The 25,022-nt window shown below is 38.6% G+C and overlaps 1 long non-coding RNA gene across 2 annotated transcripts in view; it reads left to right on the forward strand.

Annotated features, from left to right (window-relative positions):
- The window catches only part of LOC122915298, a 158,427-nt gene that overhangs the window by 76,125 nt on the left and 57,280 nt on the right, over positions 1-25,022 (forward strand). For both annotated transcript variants that reach the window (XR_006386037.1, XR_006386036.1), the window contains one exon: positions 13,112-13,240. This is a non-coding gene — a long non-coding RNA (uncharacterized LOC122915298). The remainder of the gene's footprint in view (positions 1-13,111; positions 13,241-25,022) is intronic.

A 25,022-nucleotide genomic window follows, 5' to 3' on the forward strand; every position in this document is an offset into this window, starting at 1 on the left:
CTAGAGAATTGTCCAGACTAGAAGCCTTACGTTCAATATTAATTCCTTTATCCAGAGTTCCCAAATCCACTTAGTTGCTAATTTCATTTTTGGTCTCAACTGCCACCACCGAAGGTCAAACTTTTTCATTTTTTTTTCCAATTTATTTATTTTCAGAAAAACAGTATTCATTATTTTTTTCACCACACCCAGTGCTCCATGCAAGCCGTGCCCTCTATAATACCCACCACCTGGTACCCCAACCTCCCACCCCCCTGCCACTTCAAACCCCTCAGATTGTTTTTCAGAGTCCATAGTCTCTCATGGTTCACCTCCCCTTCTAATTTACCCAAAAGCACATACAAACTTTTTCATTTTTCACAGAGGTATATGAGTACTTCAGTACTGAGTTGTTTGCCTTTATTTTTTTTCTCCACTTATTTCTGTCACCAGTTTCCTTTTTATAAAGAAAATGTAATCCTGACATTTCCCTGCTTAGCAATCTTGGATTGGTTTTTCATATGTAGGATGATTTCCAAGAACCTACCGTCATCAAATGTTTGGCTGATAATAGATATGTAGCAGGTGCCCACTATGACATTAACTACCTTCTACATTTTTATCCTCATCAGGGGCTACTCAGCACAGCAAACTTGTTGTTTATCATCTATAGTTATCACACACACACACACACACACATATGTATACACATATATATATGTGTGTGTATATATATGTATGTATGTATGTATGCATTTTATAACTGTGTAACTTTGTTCAGAGGATTGCCCCTGAAAGCCCTCCCGTAATCTCTAATACATGATGCACTCCTCCCACTTAAAGATCTACCTCTGTTAAAACTTTCTAACCCCCCTCCTTAACCAGGCCATTGTATGATAAAGGACAGTAAACTGGAAAGTAAATTTCCTTAAGGACAAGTTTGCTTTGTTGAAATGATGATCTAATAATCCCTCTGGGGGTTGAAACATGTCTGCATGACCTTCATGTCAAATTGGAGCATACATTTCCCCAGGAAACAAAGCTCTCGTGCCTGGTGGAGAGAAAAACAAGGAGCTGACGGAGCCTGGGACTAGGTGAGAAGATGCACTGAAGGGTCTTAAATGACAGACTGACAATTTGGATCTGAATTTTAATGAGGATCCATCGGTTCTCTTAAGTTATGTAGGGACATGATTGGACTTGTATTTTTTAAAAAATATTTTATTTATTTATTTGAGTGAGAGAGAGAGAGAGAGAGAGAATGAGCATGAAACCCTACCTGGGGCTTGATCCCAGGACCCTGAGATTATGACCTGAGCTGAAGACAGATGCTCAACCAACTGAGCCACCCAGGTGCCCCAGAGTTGTCCCTGGAGTTGTATTTATTTTTTAGAGATTTAATTTTTTATTTATGTATTTGATAGAGAGCAAAAGAAAGAACAAGTAGGCAGAGTGAGAGGGAGAAGCAGGTTCTCCACTCAGCAGGAAACCCGATGCGGGACTCAATCCCAGGACCCCAGGATCATGACCTGAGCTGAAGATAGGCTTAACCGACTGAGCCACCCAGATGCCCCTGGAATTGTATTTCTGAAAGACTATTCCACTAGCAGTGTGAGAGGTGGTTTATGACATAGACCAGGCATTAGCAAGCTTTTTATGTAAAGGGTTGGATAGAAGATATGTTTTCCTTTCTGGACCATGTACGGTCTATGTTGCAACTACTCAACTCTGATATTATAGCTTGGAAAAAGTCCTGGACAGCCTGTAAGTGGGTGTGGCTGTCATTCAGTAAATTTTTTTTATAAAAACAGGTTGAGGACAGGATGTGGTCCAGGTTGTAGTTTTTGTTATTGTTGTTGTTGCTGTTGTTTTAAGATTTTATTTATTTATTTATTTATTTATTTATTTGGGAAGGTAGAGAGAGAGTGAGTTGGGGAAAGGGGCAGAGGCAGAGGGAGAGGCAGAGAATCCCAAGCAGACTCTGTACCAAGCGCAGAGCCCAGCACAGAGCTCAATCCATCCAACCTCTAGATCAGGACTAGAGCAGAAACCGAGAGTCTGATGCTAACCAACTGAGCCACCCAAATGCCTCCCAAGGGTTGTAGTTTGACAACACATGATCTAGACAAACAATGATAAGGGACTGATTTGAACTAGGCTATAGTTGATAGAGATGAAAAGAAGGAAAGCTGTTAAAACCTGTCAAGCAATTCAACATGGATGGGAGGAAGGGGAAGGAATTCTTCAAGGTAAGCTTCAGGCTTCTAGCATAAGCTGCTGGAAAGTGCTACCATCAAAGACTGATGATATAGGATGTATGTTGCGCTCAGTCTTTCATTCGCTATATTTTAGTGCTCAAGGGGCTTGTAGAGGTAACTGTATACCAGAGGATATGTGATCTGATGGACTTTGGACACCATGTGAAATGCTGCTGTTATACCTTTTAAGAGTCCCCACATTGTATATGTTTTGAGTTGAAATATATTTCTTTAATCATTTCACCTATAGAATGGACCAGTCTGAATGTATTTTATGTTTTTCCTTTATGACCAATAGACCTTTTGTAACCAGGTCAACTGTTAATAGATCCTAACCTAAAGAATCATTCATATCATGCCACAAGAGAGCTGTCCTATTATTAATTCTAGAAGATTTCTGCCTACCCTTAGGAAGGTTAATTTACCTGCACGTTGCAGGTAGGATCCTGTCTGCTGCTTCTGACTATAGTTGGGTCAACCACAAATCTGTGTTTGTTCATAAAGTCACCCTTTATCTGCCTCTGTTCTTCTCCAATTGTGAACCTTTTTCCATTGTTCAAGGGAGTACTTGACACGTAAGTTTCCTCTTTTGACCAGAACCAGTTTTACATGGCTTCCACTTCCCTTTTCTCAGAAACAATGAAGACCAAGGTGCCTAGTGATGTGTGGGTGCCATTTTCCTGGTGGTAATGACTGTCATCCTCCTAGCAGAGAGGTTTTTTCTGGGTTATTTGCTAGGTATTGATTCTAGTAGCCTGAAGATGGTTTTGTGTCTAAGACCTACGGTAGCCAGACTTTTGGAAATGTCATTGGGCATTTGCCCATCCTGTACCATATCTTTTACTGTATTGTGCCCTTTCTGTTACAACCTAATACATTTCCATTTTTATGCAGAAGCATGGAAGCCAGATTGTTACATTTAATTATTTTGGCACTGAACTACTCAGGACCCTGGTTTTGGTGGTTTTGTTTTGTTTTTTGTTTTTTTAAATAAAGGGACAAATCACAAACTTTGGCTTTGTAGGCCTCAGGGTCTCTACTACCTCAAGTCTGCTGCTGATGGGCAAAAGCAGCCAGAGTCCAGATGTAAAGCATAGACTTGGCCACATTTGGCCCATATTCTCTGGCTTGCTGAGCCCTACTTAAGGCAGGTTCAGAGCGAAGAATCAAAAAATAAATGCTATACCAGTGGTTCTCAATTCTGGTTGCTCTGTACAATCAATCTGGGAGCTTTTACCAGATGCCAATGCTGAGACCAATCACATCGAAATCTGTGGAGGTAGGGCCTGGTAATTTGTGTTTTTACTAAATCACTCCAGATAATTTGAAAGTGAAACTATGTTGAGAAGCATTGTACTAGAATCAGAATTTAATTTTCTGTTATGTAGAAGATGGGAAGGAAAGAAAACACTGAAAATTAAATATTGCTCTCATTTCCTAGCCTGTGGAGAGTTAATTATGTAGCCACATGTCCTCAAAGTACATGCCCTTAGCATAAGAAGAGTCTTATATTATTTATTTATTTACTTGACAGACAGAGATCACAAGTAGGTAGAGAGGCAGGGAGAGAGAGAGAGGAGGAAGCAGGCTCCTCGGCAAGCAGGGAGCCCAATGCGGGGCTCGATCCCAAGATCCTGGGATCATGATCCAAAGGCAGAGGCCTTAACCCGCTGAGCCACTCAGGTGTTCTGCATTAGAAGTGTCTTAAAAATGGAATCTACCAACATTCCCAGGAACCACCACATCCTGTTCACCCTTGTCTGTGCTTGTCTGCAGCTTCTTTTGGGTCCACTGATATAAATACATTAGAGGACATTTTCCTCATAAATAGTTTTTCCAAGTAAAGCTGGCAGCTCTTTGAAACTACATTACTGACAATAGCTGTAGACATTCTTCTGCCCTATATTCCAAAAAATTTGGATATGTTTAAACTTTGAAATCTATATATACACGAGTGAAATATAATAAATGCAATATGTGTAATATATGTCAAGAGTACATACCAACTGACTGCCTACAACGTCTTGGGCTCTGGTTCGGAGGAATGAAATATCTTTTTCTGAAGTCTTACCAAGTTTAGAGGGAAAATGAGAAGTATAAATCGATAGCATTAGAAAACAGAAGTGCTGTGAATTGTGTGCAGACCACTGGACAAGTTAAATGGCAGGAGGTGGACTCAGGAAGAAAGTGGGTTGGAGAAGGCTTCATGGAAGAATGGAACAGAGCTGAAGCCTGTTGAAAAACTAGACTTTGGGTATGTGGCTGTGAAGGTAAGGGCTTTCCAAATGGATAACCAGCCAAATGAAAGGAGAAATTGGTACTCCGATTATCTTGGTAAAGGTTGGGAAGCAAGAGAAGGAAGATCTGAAGAGTGTCACTTTTAGTAAGGGAAGGAATTCATCTTTCATTTTCATCATTGACACTTTTACAATTCACCTTCTACTCTCTTTTCTCTTTCCAGAAATTCATCCTACTGAGAGTTAAGCTTTGTTTTGATATATAAAACCATCAGTCCCTGATGAATCATAACTCAGCACAATATTAAGTATTCAAGGTTAGGTATAGAAAGCCCCACAGTGTGGAAAATGTAAATACAATTTCTCATCTATTCTTGCTTAATTGCTAGATAACAAGTCTAGGCGTTACTCAGAATCAGAGGAGACATGGAAAATCCTAAAATAGATTCTTTCTGTCAGATCATAGATTGCAGTGGAGAAGGGCACATCTGGGCAACCTGGCTGATCACAGGTTTGTCCTGAGTCAAGTCCAGAAACCTCAGGTAAAAATGACACTAAGTCATTCACCAGTTCTGGTATTTTTTTTTTTTTTCCCCACTATCTAAGCCAAGAGGAGAATCAATTAAAAAAACACTGAAGAAGCACTTACTTTAGGTTTGGCTATGCTAATCAGAAGAAACTGGTATTTAAAGCATATTCCTCTGTCCCCAGGGGATGAAGTTTTATGTGAAAGGTTGAAGTAGTGTTGAAGAGTCATCTATGAGCAGTGGTCCCAGGTCAGATAGGCCAACCTTCACTTCTGCACTCCCTGCTAGCTGGAAAAATTCCTGACTTTCTCAGCCTCAGTTTCAAGTACTCATCTGAACAATGGAGTTAAAAGCTAGGCTACTACCAAGATTAAAGAAGAAAATGTATGGAAGCTACTTAACACAGGGGACATTAAGAATGTTAGTTTTGTTTTTGTTTTTGTTGTTTTTGTTTTCCCTTCTGCATGAGTCTTTTCCTCTATTTTTTCCTGTCATGATAAAGTATACATAATGTGCAATTTCCCATCTTAACCATTTTGAAGTGTAGAGTTCAGGGTCATGAAACACATTCACAACGTTGTGCAAAGGCCATCACCGTCTAGTTCTAGAACACCTCCCACCTTGCAAGACTGAAGCTCCACATGATTGACCAATAATGTCCCATTCTTCCCTCCCCTGGGCCATGGCAACTACCATTCTTTCTTCCTGTATAAATTTGATTACTCGAACTACCTCATTTAAGTAGAATCATGCAATATTTGTCTTTTTTGGGGGGGTCATTGGCTTATTTCACTTAGCATCATGTCCTCAATCATGTCCTCATCCATATTGTAGTGTGTGTCAGAATTTCCTTTATTTTTAAGGCTAAATATATATTTATATATATGCATATATAAATATATATAAATGCATATATATCATGTTTATATATAAAAATAAATATAAAAATAAATATTATATATATTATAAATATCATAAATATATATAAATATATATTATAAATATATATATTATTATATATATAAATAAATATATATAAATGCTACATATATATACCACGTTTTTCTTATTCATTCATCCATTGGTGGACACTTGGATTGCTTCTCTATTCTAGTTATTGTAAATAATGTTGCTATGAGCATGGGTGTGCAATGGTCTATTTGAGATCCTGCTTTCACTTCTCTTGGGTATATATACAAAATTACTGGTTCATAGGGTATTTCTATTTTTAATTTTTTGAGGAACAAACATATTGTTTCCCACAGTGGCTGTACCATTTTATATTCCCACCAACATTGAAGCAGAGTTCCAATTTCTCTTCTCCTCACCAACACTTGTTACTATGTTTTGGTTACTATAGTAGCCATCCTAATGGGTGTGTAATGATTGGCTAATGCTTTGAAAGTGGGTGAGATCAGTCTTAACTTAGGAGGTTCAGGAGTTAAATGAGACAATTATCTAAGAGAATGTGCTAAAGAAGGACCAATTTCATTTCTAATTTGCTGACATAGGCTGTATATGCTACGGGTGAAGGTGAGGGGGAGGTTTGGGAGCTGATTTTATTTAGGAGGGTTTCCTGAGTGAGGAGGGATTTCAGTTGGACATTCACAACAAGGAAGAACTGGAAAGGGCAAAAATGGGAAACCTTGTGTATAAAGGGTGATTGGGTCTGGCTTACGCATTAGAAATGGTTTAGTCAAGTTGAACAGTGATGAGATGCTCAGAACAGGAGCTACCTAAAGGCTGGAAGGGGAAGTGAAGAACAAAGGACACAAAGCCCATGTGCTGAGCCTTCATGCCAGGCTAGGGGATCTACACTTAAGTCTGCACTGTCTTAGGGAAAAGACCTAAGTGCCTGAGATGGCTCAGGTTTTAGTTAACCACATATATTAACTAAATATATACATATAGGGGCACTGAGATGGGTCAGTTGGTTACATTTCCAGCTCTTGATTTTGGCTCAGGTCATGACGTCAGGGCTGTGACATCAAGATCCTCGTCAGGCTCTTCACTCAGTGGAGTCTGCGTAGGATTCTCTCTTTTCCTTTCCCTCTGCCCCTCCCCCTCCACATATATTTAGTTAGTATATATGACTAACTAATTCACAACTAGTTAATAAATATATTAAGTTAACATATAACTAACTAGTTTATATATATATGTGTGTGTGTGTGTGTGTGTGCCTGTGTGTGTACATATATATATATATATATATATATATATATTTTTTTTTTAGACAAGCCTACATTCCATTGGTGACTAAAAATTGTAACAACATGTGCTTTCTAAGGATAAAACTGGAGACATCAAGGCTCTGTTTTCATTTTGTCTTTCCATAGATTCTTTCTCTCCCATCTGTGTTTTCAGCTGTATATTTTGGGATAGGGTCTTATGATTAGATGCTAATTCCTTCAAACACAGTGTATGTCTCATCAGTCTTCTGTGCAATGGATGCATAAACTATTATTGGAGATTTGTTTAAAAATGCTATATGCTTTTGTAGTCAGGTGGTTATTACCTCTAAAAATGAAAATGAAAATTTCTAGCCAAAAGTTCATTAGGTATAACTAATCTATGCAGAGTGAAGGGGATGACTTCACATTTGATCAGGAGAAGGTTTCACCAAGTGGCTGTCGGTCCTTCTGGACTGTGTGTGGAAGAGCAAGCTGTAGCACCCGCAGAAGCTCCTTCGAGGCTGGCTTTGAAGGAGTTTAGTGATTCTGACTGTACTGTCAGAATTTTGCTTCTGTCCTAGGGTTTAGATATCAGCTTATCTGTCTGGAAAGCAGACAAGAACATCAGCTTGGAATAACTGCTGGAGACTTGGTGAGGAATTGCAATGACCAAGAATCCTTGCTGGGTAATCACGAGTAACCCCCACAGGCTTTTCTTTGGGGTCACAGCTCAAGAGGATCTGATATATTTAGCAGCATTTTCCAAACCCTGATGCAGTGCATAGGCTGTGTGCTGGTGTCTGCTCAATTCGAACTGTGCAGGACTCTGGCCAGGTGAGCTGACACCATGGGGTGAGCAAACATACATTTGTTGGAGAAATAACAGCAAGAAGAAGAAGGCTAAAAAAACAAACCTGGGTTTTGTTCTAAGGAATGACTAGTGTGGGACAGATTTTTGATGCTGGGAGTCAGGGAGGTGAATAACAGATCCAGAGGTCAGAGAGAAGGAGAAAAGTGAAGGGAAACTTCAGAGAGAATTGTCACTCATGAGGCTGGAATGTCCAGGCTCATTTTTACTAGCCACTATGAGCAGTCCATGGGATTTGGGGTAGTTGGTTTGGTTTAAAAGCATAGAGTTAGGTAGATACTCTTATAGCTGAGAAGGCAAGGTACTCTTTTTCCTTTCAAGGCAATGTTTATCAGTGGGTGCTTGATGGAAGAATTGGGAGTATCTAATCCAGGAAAACCTGGTGAAGCCAGAAGGAGTTGAGAATACTATATGTACTCACTAAGCATTCTTTGAATCTGAGAGAACATTGAACAAAAGGAGGTGGTGGATAGGGCAAGATACTGTTTCCCTGTGGAAAGTAGAAATAGAGGCATGAAAAGGACTAAATTTAAGATTTGTATAATACATATCATTCAGACTGGGCAAAAAAAAAAAAAAGGTGGGATAAGGAAGCTGAAAACACAAGTCACGACTTGAGGTCCAGTGGGAAGAGTGTCAGTGACGGTATCTGTAACAAAACCTCAGAAGGAATTGAGTGCAAAGTTCTAGTGTTGTCTTGTGAATGTTGTGTGGCCATTCTCTTCAAGTAGTTAAGGTCATAATGAGGAAATGAAGTGTTGTCCAGAGACTGACAGGAATGGGTGTGCTCAGGTGGGGAATGGCTAGAGGGGAGGACCTGAGGCAGGGAGATTGAGAATAGCCTTAGAAGGGACAGAGAGGAGGTCTTGCTCTGTGCAGTCAAGAACTAATGGAGAGATACTCTAAGAGTCAGAGCTATGTAGGAGTGGTTGACTGGGAGCACCCCAGGCAGCAAGGGCCTATGGGCCACTTACTGAGATGGTAGAGAGAGAAGAATATCATCAGACTGAGATCTGAAATAGTGACTATTAAGGTATTTTCAGCAAATTGACTCTGGCCCATGGTAGAAGGTGTCTGGCTACTGGGAAAAGGGTGGGGATTGCCTGGAAGGCTAGACCACAGGAGAGAAGTTTTTAAGAGCCAGAAGGAAAGCAGGGACTGGGAAGACACTGTGTCTTGAAAGGTTGGCTTGCAGAATACCATAGCTTTCCCCATCCCAGGGTGAGACAAGACAAAGACATCCAAGAGTGGAGTAGATGTTGGAGGTCAGAGACAAAAGGGAGTTGGGACACAAATGGAAACTGGGGTATGAAGCCAACAAAGGAGATAAGGAATGAAGTAAGGTCTAAGGAGGGCTTGGAGAGATGGTTTAGGGTCTGTGTCTGAAGGCCCTGCTTATCCCCCAAAGTCCCCTTTTCTGCTGGTTTGGGTGCCTAATGCTAAGATGGGAGAAGATTTCTAAAAGAATCAGGCTGGGCTGGGACCCATGTTCCTCAGAAAACTGAATAGCAGTAGGGAGGTTTATATCCCAGTGTTAGTGCAGCAAGAGTAGTTGGGATACGGAGATGTACTTTGGGAAATTCAAGTGGGAGAGGTGTATAGCGATGTTCCTATATACTTCATAGAGACAGTTCCCTTGTAAAGACTCCAATTCCTAGCATCTCTGAGTCATGTCCCTCAAAGAAGCTTCCTTGTAAGTGAGAAGTGATTGTTTCCTTGGCAACCATGGAGCCTCAGAAATTTAGCAGTATACTTTTGTGGTTCCTTCATAAACCTTTAATTATATCTAGTTCCTAAGTATGTGTGAGCAGTAGGAAGGGGACAGGTCGTAAAGGTGGTTGAGTTGAATGAAATTCTCTTCTTACCTTACCCAATCTCCCCACAACAATGCTTCTTTCCCTTACTAGATGCCAGTATTTCTGAGCTGTAGAACTATTGAGCCATGAAACTGAAGATGTGGGAAAAACAAGTTTTGTTTGATAATTAAGGTGACATTTCTGTGCCAGACTGCTGTAGAACAGTGATCACAGCTTTGGAAGTAGATAGGTCTCAATCCTGACTCTTCCGTAAACTGACCATGTGACTTTGGGTAAGTCACTTAACCTTCCTGAGTTTCTCCTTTCCCGTCTGTAACTGGAGAAACTGTACCAATTTCACAGGCTGTTGTGAGTAAGGTGGTGCATTGTCATCAAAGCCCTAGAAGTCAAGGAGAATTATCCTTTGGATTCAGACCAAGATGAGTTCTCTCTTTTGGTCCCCATCAGTGCCAGGCAATGCTAAACCCTGAAGTAAAACCATATCCACAAGTCCACCATTGATGTAGTCTCTCATGCTTAGAGACCTCTAGAAAAAGTCATCTAAAATCCTTAAAGATGGAAAACTGAGGTCCAGAGGAGAGTGAACCAGTGAGTTCCAGCATTATTAGATGTGTGATTCTCTGTACCTCAGTTTTTTCATCTGTACAATGGGGGCAAAAATGATACTCATTGTTGGAGATCAAGCAAATTGTTATTTATATATGTATTTATACATCTATCTAAAACTTTTATAATCTCTGAACAGTACTTGGCACATTGTAAGCACTGTATAAAAGCATATGCAACTGTTATTGCCATTAGTAAAGATAGTGAGAAATTATTAATATTTAGATGATGGTACATCCTGTTTTATACCTATTGTCCTGAAATAATTTTTAATACTCTTCCCTTTGGCTCTTAAAAATGTCCTAATCTGGGTAATAAATTAAATGGTCACCCTAGGTATAATGGAAAAATCCAGTCAAGGTGAGTCAGGAGACCTATCAGAAAATCTATGTGAGAATTTGGGCTCTTAGCCTCTTTGCATCCTAGTTCCTTTCATCTTTCTTTCTTTCTTTTTTAAAGATTTTATTTATTTATTTGACAGAGAGAAATCACAAGCAGGCAGAGAGAGAGAGAGAGAGAAAGAGGACGAAACAGGCTCCCTGCCGAGCAGAGAGCCCAATGTGGGATTTGATCCCAGGACCTTGAGATCATGATCTGAGCCAAAGGCAGAGGCTTAACCCACTGAGCCACCCAGGTGCCCTCCTTTCATCTTTCAAGTGGACAGTTTGTCTATATATAATTTAAATTCGTGTCCACATCCATTTTTCTACTATGTACACAGCACTCCTGAAGACCCATGAAGGTATGCAAAGATCAAATAGGATCTTTGTCTTCACCAAAAATTTTTATTTCGATGGGATAAAAAACATAGTAGGTGATGGATGGGTAAGATGTACTAGAAAAACAAGAAAATGTCCTGTCCTCAATAATTTCATGGTTTAGTAGAAGAGACCATTAAAGGCCAAGAGTCACCACCAGATAAAATGTGCTGGGTAGTCAATGAGTAAGGATGAAGGAGGTGTGAGGTCATTCAGAGTTGTATACTTAAAGAAGACTTTCTGGAGGAGGTGGATTTGGCACTGGTCTTGATAGAAGCATAATGGGAAGAGCAATGATTTGAATTAAACAGACCAGAGTTTAAATGCTAGTTCTAGCTTTGTTTGTATATTATGAATACATTGCTTAACTTTGTTGAACCTCTGGTTCTTCATCTGTAAAATGGAGACATAAATTCTTTCAGTGACTTAAATGTGGGAATAGATGCATTCCATTGTAATAATAAATGGCAGTCATTATTTTTATGGTCACAGAGGAGGTGGAATGATATTCTAGGTGTATGGTCTGAATGAGATAATCACAGGGACAGGGAAGTGGAAAGGGTGCTGCAAGTCAGTGAACAGTGCTTGCTGTTGGCTGGAGTTGAGGGTTTGTATTGGAGGCATTGGGAAATTCAAGTGGATTTAGACTCACTCCTTGACTTATATGCATTTGTCCTTGGCAAGGTATTTCTGACATTTTCACAGGACTGTTGGCTTCATGTGTTCCTGCAAATTAGATTTGAGTACCCTAAAAACCCTAGGAGGTTAATGAAATTTTGCCTGGAACTAGACTTGAGCTGGGGAAACCATCTCGACACCTGTCTATAACATCCTAAATCAGTTATTAATCTGGATGTCATGCTGGAGACTAGCTAACAAATATAAGTTTGGCTTGTAGTTAGAAAACTCACTGAAGAACTGTCTATAACAGCTTACCTTTTTAGATTCATGAGATAGTTTACATAAATCTACATAATTGCCAAAGTCTTTCTTGTTGTGATAGTGAAGAGCTAGATTATAGCATCAACAATGCAGCTCATATCTTGGCCTGCAGCAGAGAGAGCTGGCCAGGTCTGACCTAGAGGCTCCCTCAATTATTGATGTGGGCTTTTTTTGGATAGCAGAGGGCTTGCCCCCACTGCACTCCCAGGCTCAGGAAGGAAACGAGGAGCAGAATTTAGGAAACGTCACTTGTGAAATCTTTCTGATTCCTTTTTGGAAGATTTTGTATTTCTTCCTGACAGTTATATCCAGAATTTTAGTACTTTCACATTGTACTCACTCATTATTTTATCTTCTTTGTATTTTTTAATAAAAATATCAAATGACTCTTTTAATAACATTGGTATGATTTGAATATTATAATTTAGGTATATTATCCCATTAATATATTAAACTATATTAATATACACTAATATCAAGAATAAACATTTTAATAAATAGGATTCATGTTGCAGGAGGCAGATTAAGAATCACTATCATGATTTTACAGAGGAGGATATTGAAGTTAAAAATTTGAGATCTGACTGCCAGCCCATAGCTCTAAGTGGCTGGATTCCAAAATGAATGTGTAGTTCTTTACCTTGGTGAAAAAGTGATCCAGTGGGAAGAGCTCTACATGGGAAGACAGGAAATCTGAGTATTATTTCCAGAGTCACTGCTTTCTACTCCAGTCTTTGGCAAAATATTGCATCTCATCTATAAAATCCTGATAACATTTGATTTGCATACCTCACAGGAATATTGTGAAGTTCATGTTAGAAAATGGATGCGGAAGCATTTCATAAGCTAAGAAGCATTATGCAAATGAATGCAAATGTAGGCAATGTTAATTACTAAATTATTCACAGAATCTTATTTCATTAATACCCTTACTGCTTTCTACAGCTCTTTTGGGAATTCCACTGCCAGTTATGTGAAGGCCGGGGCAATTGGATGAACTTGTGTCTGTCATTTATTCTACTAGGAAATATTTACTATGTGTTAGCCATCACAGGAGACACACAGAATGCCAAGGTGAGTAAAATGTGATCCCTACCTTCTTGGATCTTACAGTCTGGGTAAGGGAGATAATACTTAGGCCACGGGATGGATGATACAACTTCTAATCCAAAATTTTAAGTGCCATTTTGTGGATAATGATTAGAGCTAAGCACTATGCTATTTCCTAGAGATATAAAAATTAATAAAGCAGAGTCTTGGAACTCAATCTCACAGTCTAATGGCGGACACAGATAAGTAAGCACACAGGGTTAATAGCAAACAGAGATAAGGTGGAGGTGAATCAGGTAAAGACTTCAAATTCAGGTAGAATACGGGTCTCAGAGTCTATAAATCAGTTTTCCTATATGAAAAATGGGACTAAAAATACCTTCTTAGCATGGTGGAGAATCTCTGCAACTTTGAATTTAAAAGAAAAATAAAAAGAATCCTTTAAGAAAACCATTGTTTCTTCTTTATCTTAGGAGGAGAGGCATTCTCTGTTTGTAATTAGTAATGATTATAGGTTTAGGTTTTGTGTAGATGTCCGTCATCAGAACAAGGATATTTCCATCTATTCTTCGTTTCCTGAGAGCTTTTCTTATGACCGAGTGTGGAATTTTGTCAAAGCTTTTTATTTGCAATCATCATAATTGCCATGTTTTTTTTTTCTCCTTCAGTGTACTAATTGAAAATCACATTGATTTTTGAATACACAGCCAGCGTTACATCCCTGGGGAAAAATCTCATTTGGTCATAATGTCTATCTTTTTTATATACTGGATTCAACTTGCTAGTATTTTGCTAAGGATTTTGATTTCATGAGGAATATTGAGATTTTTTCTTTTCTATTGTGTTTGCTTTTTTTTCTTTCTCTCCCTCAATCAGGGTAATACCCCTAGAGTAAATGGAGAAGCACTCCCTCCTCTTCTATTTTTAAAATTTTTTGTGTAGAATTGGCATTATATATTTTTTAAATGTTTATCAAAACACCAGTGAGAAAAACAGTCTGGGACTGATCTTCTCTGTGTGGAAGGGTTTATAACTATAAATTAATTTTAAAAATAGGTATAGAGTTATTCCTGTTGCCTACTTCTCCCTGAATGAACTTTTAGAGTTTGTGTTTTTCACAGGGTTGTCCATTTGATCTAAGTTGTGATCAAGTTGGCATAAACTTGTTCAAAATATTCTCTTATTTTTATTTTAATTTTTATATGATCAAATATCACATTTCCCATTTTGTCAGACACTTCTTCTACATCAGTTGAGATGATCATCTGCTTCCCTCCCACCCTGCATTCTGTTAATGTGGTTTATTATATTTATTGATTTTTTGTTTATGAAACTAACCTTACATTCCAGGAATAAATCTCACTTGGTCTAGGTGTATAATTTTAAAATATGCTGTACAAATTCAGTTTCCTAGTATTTTGTTGTGGATTCACTATGCATAAGGGTTTCGAGTTTTTTTTTTTTTTTCTTATAGTGTCTTTGACTGGTTTTGTCTTCAGTATAATGGTGGCCTCATAGAATGAGTTAAGATATATTCCTTTTTCTTCAATTTCTTCTAGGAGGCTGAGCAGGTTTTGTGATAATTTTTTAAACCAATGAAACCATCTGGTTTTGAGATTTTTCTTCTTGGGAAGTGGAAGTTTTTGATTACTGATTTAGTCTCCTTATTAGTTGTAGGTCTATCTGGATTTTCTATTTCTTCATAATTTAGTTTTGTAGGTCATGTGTTTCTCAGATTTTGTCCTATACATCAGGTTATCCAATTCTTTGACATATGATTGTTTATAACACACGTTAAAAATTCTTTTCACTCCTGTTGGTAGTAATGTCTCCTCTTTCATTTTTGATTTTAGTTATTTAAGTCTTCTTTCTTTTCTTCTTAATCAATCGAGCTTAAGTTTTTTTTTTTTTTTAATTTGCTGATCTTTTCAAAGAACTCACTTAGTTTTATTGATTTTCTCCACTGGCTTCTCTGTTGTCTCTTTTATTTATACTATTTTTAATCTTTATTATTATTAGTGGTAACCTGCCTCCTTAGCACAGTAGGCAGTACTGCAGTCTCATATATTATTATTAGTAATAGTATTGGTCTTTATTATTGTTTCCTTCTGCTAGCTTTGGGCTTTTTTTTATTGTTCTAATTACTTAAGTTGTGAAGTTGGTTGTTGATTTGAGACTTTTCTCCTTATTTATCTATTTAATTATTTGTTTCAAGTTTTTATTTAAATTCCAATTAGCTAGCATATAGTGCAATATTAGTTTTAAGGGTAAAATTTAGTGACTCATCACTTACATGCAACACCTAGTGTTCATCACAAGTGCCCTCCTTAATCCTTGTCACCCATTTAACCTATCCCGCCTAACCACCTCCCTTCCAGAAACCCTCAGTTTGTTCTCTATAATTTAGAGTTGGTTTTATGGTTTTTCCTCTTTTTCTCTTTATTTTTTCCACTGTGTTCATTTGTTTCACTTCTTAAGTTTCACATATGAGTGAGACCATATGGTGTTTGTCTTTCTTTGACTGACTTATTTCACTTAGCATGATATTCTTTAGCTCGACTCATGTTGTTGCAAATGGCAAGATGTCGTTGTCTTTGATGGCAGAGTAATATTCCATGGTATATATGTATACACCACAACTTCTTTTTTATTTTTTTTTTCATTTTTTTAAATTTATTTTTTATTTTCAGCATAACAGTATTCATTATTTTTGCAGCACACCCAGTGCTCCATGCAATCTGTGCCCTCTATAATACCCACCACCTGGTACCCCGACCTCCCACCCCCTGCCCCTTCAAAACCCTCAGATTGTTTTTCAGAGTCCATAGTCTCTCGTGGTTCACCTCCCCTTTTGATTTCCCCCAACTCCCTTCTCCTCTCTAACTCCCCATGTCCTCCATGCTATTTGTTATGCTCCACAAATAAGTGAAACCATAGGATAATTGACTCTCTCTGCTTGACTTCTTTCACTCAGCATAATCTCTTCCAGTCCTGGCCATGTTGCTACAAAAGTTGGGTATTCGTCCTTTCTGATGGAGGCATAATACTCCATAGTGTATATGGACCAAATCTTCCTTATCCATTCATCCTTTGAAGGGCATCTTGGTCTTTCCACAGTTTGGCGACTGTGGCCATTGCTGCTATAAACATTGGGGAACATAGGCAGTAATCTCTTCGATATCAGCCACAGCAACTTCTTTCAAGATATGTCTCCAAAGGCAAAGGAAACAAAAGCGAAGATGAACTTTTGGGACTTCATCAAAATCAAAAGCTTCTGCACAGCCAGGGAAACAGTCAAGAAAACAAGGATGCAACCCACGGAATGGGAGAAGATATTTGCAAATGACAGTACAGACAAAAGGTTGATATCCAGGATCTATAATGAACTCCTCAAACTCAACACACACAAAACAGACAATCATATCAAAAAGTGGGCAGAAGATATGGACAGACACTTTCCAATAAAGACATACAAATGGCTATCAGACACATGAAAAAATGTTCATCATCACTAGCCGTCAGGGAGATTCAAATTAAAACTACATTGAGATATCACCTTTCATCAGTTAGAATGGCCAAAATTAGCAAGACAGAAAACAACATGTGTTGGAGGGGATGTGGAGAAAGGGGAACCCTCTTACACTGTTGGTGGGAATGCAAGTTGGTGCAGCCTCTTTGGAGAACAGTGTGGAGATTCCTCAAGAAATTAAAAATAGAACTTCCCTATGACCCTGCCATTGCACTCCTGGGTATTTACCCCAAAGACACAACTTCTTTTTTAAAAATTATTTTTTATTATGTTATGTTAGTCACCATAGAGTATGTCATTAGTTTTTGATGTAGTGTTCCAAGATTCATTGTTTATGTATAACACTTAGTGCTCCATGGGATATGTGCCCTCCTTAAAATCCACTACCAGGCTCACCCAACCCACCACCTCCCTCCCCTCCAAAACCCTCAGTTTGTTTCTCAGAGTTCATAGTTCCTTATGGTTCATCTCCTTGTCTGATCCCCCCCTTCATTTTTCCCTTCTTCCTCTTAATGTCCTCCATGCTATTCCTTATGTTCCACAAGTATGTGAAACCATATAATTGACTTTCTCTGTTTGACTTATTTTACTCAGCATAATCTCCTCCAGTCCCATCCATGTTGGTTCAAAAGTTGGGTAATCATCATTTCTGATGGCTGAGCAATATTGCATTGTATATATGGACCACATCTTCTTTATCCATTCATTTTTTAAAGAGTATCTTGGCTCTTTCCACAGTTTGGCTATTGTGGACATTGCCACTATGAACACTGGGGAGCATATGGCCCTTCTTTTCACTACACCTGTATCTTGGGGATAAATACCCAGTAGTGCAATTGCTGGGACATTGGATAGATCTATTTTTAAATTTTTTGAGGAATCTCCACACTGTTTTCCAAAGTGGCTGCTCCAACTTGCATTCCCACCAATAGTGTAAGAGGGTTCCCCTTTCTCCACATCCTCTCCAACACTTGTTGTTTCCTGCCTTGTTAATCTTTGCCATTCTAACTGGTATAAGGTGGTATCTCAGTATAGTATTGATTTGAATTTCCCTAATGGCTAATGATAATGAATACTTTTTCATGTGTCTGCTAGCCATTTGTATGTCTTCTTTGGAGAAGTGTCTGCTTATGTCTTCTACCCATTTATTGACTTGATTATTTGTTTATTGGGTGTTGAGTTTGAGTAGTTCCTTATAGATCTTGGATATCAGACCTTTGTCTATAGTGTTATTTGCAAATGTATTCTCCCATTCTGTGGGTTGCCTCTTTGTTTTGTTGACTGTATCCTTTGCTGTGCGGAAACTTTTTATCTTGATTAAGTCCCAAAAGTTAATTTTCGCTTTTGTTTCCTTTACCTTTGGAGACATGTCTTGAAAGAAGTTGCTGTGGCCAGTGTTGAAGAGGTTATTGCCTATGTTCTCCCCTGGGATTTTGATGGATTCCTGTCTCACACTGAGGTCTTTTATTCATTTTGAGTTTATCTTTGTGTATGGTGTAAGGGAATAGTTGAGTTTCATTCTTCTGTATAGATCTATCCAATTTTCCCAGCACCATTTATTGAAGAGACTATCTTTTTTTACATTGTATATTTTTTCCTGCTTTGTTGAAGATTATTTGACCATAGAGTGGTCAAATGAGTAAATTAGAGTAGAGTAGAGTAGGGTAGAATATTTGACCAACATTGGAGGTGGAAGTGTCCCTTCAAATCAGTATTTTTGGATTTGGGTAAATACCTAGTAGTGCAATTGCTGGATCATAGGGTAGTTCTATTTTTAACTTTTTGAGAAACCTCTGTACTGTTTTCCAGAATGGCTGTCCCAGTTTGCATTCCCACCAGCAGTGTAAGAGGATTCCTCTTTCTCCACATCCTCGCCAACAACCCTTATTTCCTGAGTTGTTAATTTTAGCCATTGTGATAGGTGTGAGGTGCTATCTCATCATGGTTTTGATTTGTATTTCCCTGATGCCAAGTGATGTTGAACATTTTTTCATGTGTTTGTTGGCCATTGGTATGTCCTCTTTGAAAAAAATGTCTGTTTATATCTTCTGCTCATTTCTTGACTAGATTATTTGTTTATTGGATGTTGAGTTTGATAAGTTCTTTATATATTTTGAGCACAAGCCCTTTATCAGATATGCCATTTGCAAATATCTCCTCCCATTCCAGAGGTTGCCTTTTAGTTTTGTTATTTCCTTTGCTGTACAGAAGTTTTTTATCTTGATGAAATACCAATCATTCATTTTTGCTTTGCCTCCGGAGACTATCTAATAAGAAGTTGCATGGCCGATGCTGCTTATGTTCTCCTCTAGGATTTTGATGGTTTCCTGTCTTACATTTAAGTCTTTCATCCATTTTGAATTTATTTTTGTGTATGGTGTGAAAAGTGGTCCTGTTTCATTCTTCTGCATGTTGCTGCCCATTTTCTCCAATCCCATTTGTTGAAGACACTGTCTTTTTTCTACTGGACATTATTTCTTGCTTTGTCTAAGATTAGTTGACCTTATAGTGGTGGGTCCATTTCTGGGTTTTCTATTCTGTTCCATTTCTATTCTGTGTGTATTGTTGTTCCAGTACCATATTGTCTTGACAGTTACAGCTTTGTAATACAATTTGAAGTACAGAATTTTGATACCCCCAGCTTTGTTTTTCTTTTTCAAGATTGCTTTTGATATTTGGGGTCTTTTGCAGTTCCATAAAAATTTTAGGATTCTGTTGTTCTAACTTTGTGAAAAATGCTGTTGGTATTTTGATGAGGATGGCAGTAAATATGTAGATTGTTTTGGGTAATATAGGCTTTTTAACAGTGTTTGTTCTTCCAAACGAAAAGCATAGAATTTTTTTTTTTTTACATTTCTTTGTGTCCTCTTCAATTTCTTTCACCAATGTTTTATAGTTTTTAGAGTATAGATCTTATATTTCTTTGGTTAGATTTATTCCTAGGTGTCTTATGGGTTCTGGCATAGTTTTAAATAAAACCAATTCCTTGATTTCTTTCTGCTGCTTCATTGTTGGTCTGTAGAAAAGCAACAGATTTTTATACATTGATTTTGTATCCTGTGAATTTACCAAATTCATGTATCAGTTCGAGCAATTTTTTGGTGGAGTCTTTTCAGTTCTCTACATAGAGTATCATGTCATCTGCAAACAGTGAAAATTTGGCTTCTTCCTTGCTGCTTTGGATGCCTTTTATTTCTTCGTTTTTTCTGATTGCTGTGGCTAGGACTTCAGTACTATGTTAAATAATAGTGCTGAGAGTAGACATCCCTGTCTTGTTCCTGACCATAGAGGAAAGGCATGGAAGCATTGTCTATAACTGTGAAACAGTTTTTGACCTAAATGTCCACAAACAGATAATGGATAAATACACTGCAATATATTTGAGAAATAGAGTAATGTATCAGAGCTAAAAATCAATGGAATGGAACTATAATATAGTCATATTTTAAAAGCTATAATATAGTCATATTAAAAACATAATGTTGATCAAATACAGCAAATTACAGAATCATATGTATAGAATAATATCATTTGTATGCACTTGAAAATTTTCTTTTCTTTCTTTTTTTTTTCTTAAAGATTTTATTTATTTATTTCACAGACAGAGATCACAAGTAGGCAGAAAGGCAGGTAGAGAGAGAGGAGGAAGCAGGCACCCTGCTGAGCAGAGAGCCTGATTCTGGACTCGATCCCAGAACCCTGAGATCATGACATGAGCTGAAGGCAGAGGCTTTAACCCACTGAGCCACCCAGGCTCCCCCAAAATTTTCTTTTCAATCTGAAAAATTTATTGTTCTTTTCTGTAATTCTCTGTATGTTTTAAGTGTTTCAGAAAATAAAGCAGAATAAAATGCAGGAATTAGACCAGATAATTAAAAAAGAAATAGTATTTTATGTGCAAATTAAATTATAATCGTGAAATATTTACTATATTGAATGGAACTGGGTCACTTCTCAGCTTTTTATCTTGCTTCCTCTACTTATGTTTTAAATGTTAGTGCTCTCTTTTCCCTCTGTCTCCGTCTCTTCTCTCACCACATACTCATAGAATACCTCAGCTGATTCCATGACTAAAACATAGTAGACGACTCAGTAATAATCACAGAATAAATACAAAAGTAGATTCATATTCCACATTGATATAAGTAACATAGCTTCTGGATATACAGCTTCAGGGTGGTACTTTATTTCTTGACCCAAGGATAGTTACAGACCCCAAATCTAGTTTCTTACTTGCATGATTCCTGGTGTTAAAAACATATACACATTTGAATGTTTCTTCATTCTAAAATTCATTTCTCAGTGAACGACAACATCACCCACCCCACTGCCCCAGACACAAGTCTTAGGTCACCATGGGTCTCTTCCTTTTCCATTCCTGTTCATATTCTGTTGACTTTACCTGTTGTCTTTCAAGTCAGTTTATTTTTCCTTGTCCACACTGCCATTATTTTATTTTATGTCATCATCATCCTCATCATCATCATCACACTTCCCGCACCCTTTTAACTTGTCTTAGAGTCTCGTTCCTTCTAGTCATTTCTTCATACTGTTGTCATTGGGACATTTGCATAAGCCACATCTGTTCACTTCACTTTGTACTTCCTCCTGGTTTAGCTCATCTGCTTACAATATCAATTATTACCTGCTCTCTCTCCCTTTCTCACTCTCTCTCCCTCCCCCCTTTCTCTTCTTCTCTATCACCTGTCTATCTAATCGCAGAAATCAGTGCCTGACATTTCTACTTAGTTCTCTCAGTAACAGCTAAATCTCATCGTATTTCAGACTGAACTCATGTCTTCCCCAGGACTGGTCCAAAGATCCCACCTGAGTAAATGACAGCACCATCCACCCAGTTACATAAGATAGAAACCTCTCTCACCCATGGAAGTCCTGTTATTTTGATATCCAAGTCTTACAATCTGATCTTTACTGCTATCACCAAAGTCCAAGGTACCATTCTCTCTTTCTGTCTCTAAGCTAGTGTCCTCAAAAGTTCACATGTCTGAGGGCACGTGATCTAATGAGCACTGGGTGTTACACACAACTAATTAATCACTGAACACTACAAAAACTATATGTTGGGTAATTGAATATAAATAAAAATTTAAAAAAAAGTCCACCTGTCTCTCTTACTCCATTCTGCACACTGTAACAAGAAAAATCTTTTCAGAAGCTAAATTGCAGTCATATATCTTTTGCATCTCTTTGGGCACCTGGATTAAAAGCATCCCTAGCTTTCTGTTACTCACACAATGAAGGCTACAGTCTCTGTCACTGCATATAAGTCCTCTGCATGGGAAGGCTCCTTCCCATTTCTTCAGCCTAACTTCTCTCCATATTCCCTGGTGACGCTCCCTGGTGGTCTAGTGGTTAGGATTTGGCGCTCTCTCCATATTCCCTGGAGCTGCTGGAGTTCAAGACCCCCAACCTTCTTTCAGTCTCTCGGTCAAGCCAGGCAACATCTTTCCTCAAGGTCTTCCTTTGTTCAAGTTTTTCTCTTTGCCTGAAACTCTCTTCTTACCCAACCCACTTTCTTTAGTTATGGCTGGCCTTGTTTCAGATCACTCAGTGACACCTTATTGCCCTCAGGATGAATACAAATTCCTTAATACAAGACTCTGCCCTTCACAATCTGGCACTCCAGCTGCATTTCTTAATGCTTCTTCATTTCTTCTCCTTTAATTCTCAGCCTCTTGTCTTCAGGCGTACTCAACTCCTGGCAGCTCCCAGATATGTTAACCTTCCTTTTCTTGGCCTTTGCATAGACTTCTTCCTAGAAACTTTTCTTACTCTTCTGGCCAAATTTTATAAAATTATAGAATCTGGTTCTGAATTTCCCTTTCTGAGGCCAGTTTCTCTGGATTCTCTGGCAGGATTTCTTGACCTCCCAAGAGACTCCACCCTCCCCAGTGTCCTATTATTACATATTTAGTAGTACTCTTTATTTTTGATTGAAACTGAGCATTTGCTTCTTGGCCTCTGAATGGGAAGTTTTGTTAGCAGAGGGATTCAGTCTCATTTCCTTACTCTACCCTTAATGCATAGCATGGTGCCTGGCACACAGTCAGCACTGAATAAATGCTTGTTGAAAAACTACATGTATGAGGTAGACTTTGGCTTCCAGTCAGGAGAGTTTGCTTTAAGGCAGACTTTAGGCAATGCACAAGGGCTCTCTGGGGGCTTTGGGAGCTTCCACAAGAGATCCTGCCCCAGCAGAAGCCAGAGAACTCTAGATGTTTATTCAGCTTTAAAAGCTCCAGTCCTTCCAATAAGTCTTACTGCACTGAAATGAACTTTCCAGATTGAAAGAGTTTCCTCTCCAGCAGGATTCACTGGCAGGGCTAACTTGCTTGGGTCACTAGGTAACCTGGCAGGGAATCTTAATGTTCCTGGTACGGGCCAGAAGCATGCTCAGAATGGGGCTTGTATTGTTTTTCCTCTTTTTTTAGCATCCTCTTTTCCCTTTGGCATTCCTGAACTCAACCAAATAGGTCATCTGTTGCTTAGTTCCTATGGGTCCTCGCCCCGGGTGGTCAAACCCCAACATGCTTCAGTTGTCATGACTTTTTACATGTGCTAATGGGTTTAGCCTAGGAGTGTATGTATTTTAAGAAATATATTGAGGATCTCCTATATTTCAAAAATCTTTAGTACCCTAAATGGCAGATTCAAGTGTCATGCTAGAGTTTTAAGGAATATTTCAGACTTACATGTCTCTGAAGACATTTCTAAGACTAGCCTTGCCTGGGAGTTTCTTCCCAGCTGTGGTATCCATGGGGGTGTACCTCTTATGGTCCCTCTTAAAACAACAAACAAACAAACAAACAAACCCATTCTTTACTCAGCCTTGGAGTGTGATTAGTTGACAGCTTCTAACTATTAACTTTGTCAGGGTCCGCCTCAGATCTGGCTATAGTCACACTATTTGTAGGCTGGATATTGGCCAAAGGCTATACAAGGCAGCAGTATGAAGGCCTAGGCACTTATGTCCATTTTGGGGTTTCTCTGATGGCCAATTTTTGTTCTGGAGCTCCCTATTGTGCTGGCAAAGCATCATTAGATTGGCTTCTCCTCGACAGCTTTTCCTGTCTGATCCTGTTCTTTCTCTTTTCCCTTCACAAATACTACTGGTCAATAAACCTTTGCACTCTTTTTTTTTTTTTTCCAATTTATTTATTTTCAGAAAAACAGTATTCATTATTTTTTCACCACACCCAGTGCTCCATGCAAGCCGTGCCCTCTATAATATCCACCACCTGGTACCCCAACCTCCCACCCCCCCCGCCACTTCAAACCCCTCAGATTGTTTTTCAGAGTCTGGAAGACAACATGGAGGTTCCTCAAAATGTTGAAAATAGAACTGCCCTATGACCCAGCAATTGCACTACTGGGAATTTACCCTAAAGATACAAACGTAGTGATCCAAAGGGGCACATGCACCCGAATGTTTATAGCAGCAATGTCCACAATAGCCAAACTATGGAAAGAACCTAGATGTCCATCAACAGATGAATGGATCAAACCTTTGCACTCTTAATGCTGTATCAGTGTCTATGTCCTTGAGAATTCATTTGGTGACTCTGGTTATATAGAGTGTTCATAATTCCAGTGGAGTGATAGGCATTTTGGTGGCATAATGCGCTAGAAGGCAATGGTGGAGAACTATTTGACTATCATTGCTTCTCTGACTTTAGGTATTGACAAACAAAAATAATGTGTAGGGTTTCTGTTGGGGAGAGAAATAACATAGGCAAACTCAAGGCTATTGCTGGTTGACTCTGCTCTCAGGTGCTTTGTGTTTGACAGAACTTCTGGACTTGGTGGAGAGAGATGAGTCTAAAAAGGTAGTTTGAGGTCAGCTTTGGATATCATGCCAAGGAATATATATATATATATTTTAATAAGGAGTTACTGCATTGGAAACAAGGTCATGCTTAATGTACTTTGTGGGATTATCTGGTTTTGGCCCACATTGGGATTTATGCATTAAATCTATCTAAGCAGGAGCTAATTAATAAGCAGGTATTTTGTATTTGGGTTTACCTTGGAAATTTGATTTTTAAATATAGGATTAGGCAGGAGGAGGAAGCACATTTTGGGCTTTGGGGTAAGCTGTGTTTAATGTCCTCTGATCCTCCAAAAGCCTGTCAGCTTCTTTCTCTGTCCCAAACTTCCAGGTTCTTTAGAGAGGACATAGGGGCAATACTCTTACCAAATGTATATTACACTCTAGGCGGGGCTCTTCCTGAGTCCCTCCTACTTCCTGACCTGAGG

Source organism: Neovison vison, chromosome 8 (assembly GCF_020171115.1).
Source record: "Neovison vison isolate M4711 chromosome 8, ASM_NN_V1, whole genome shotgun sequence".
Classification (NCBI taxonomy): domain Eukaryota; kingdom Metazoa; phylum Chordata; class Mammalia; order Carnivora; family Mustelidae; genus Neogale; species Neogale vison.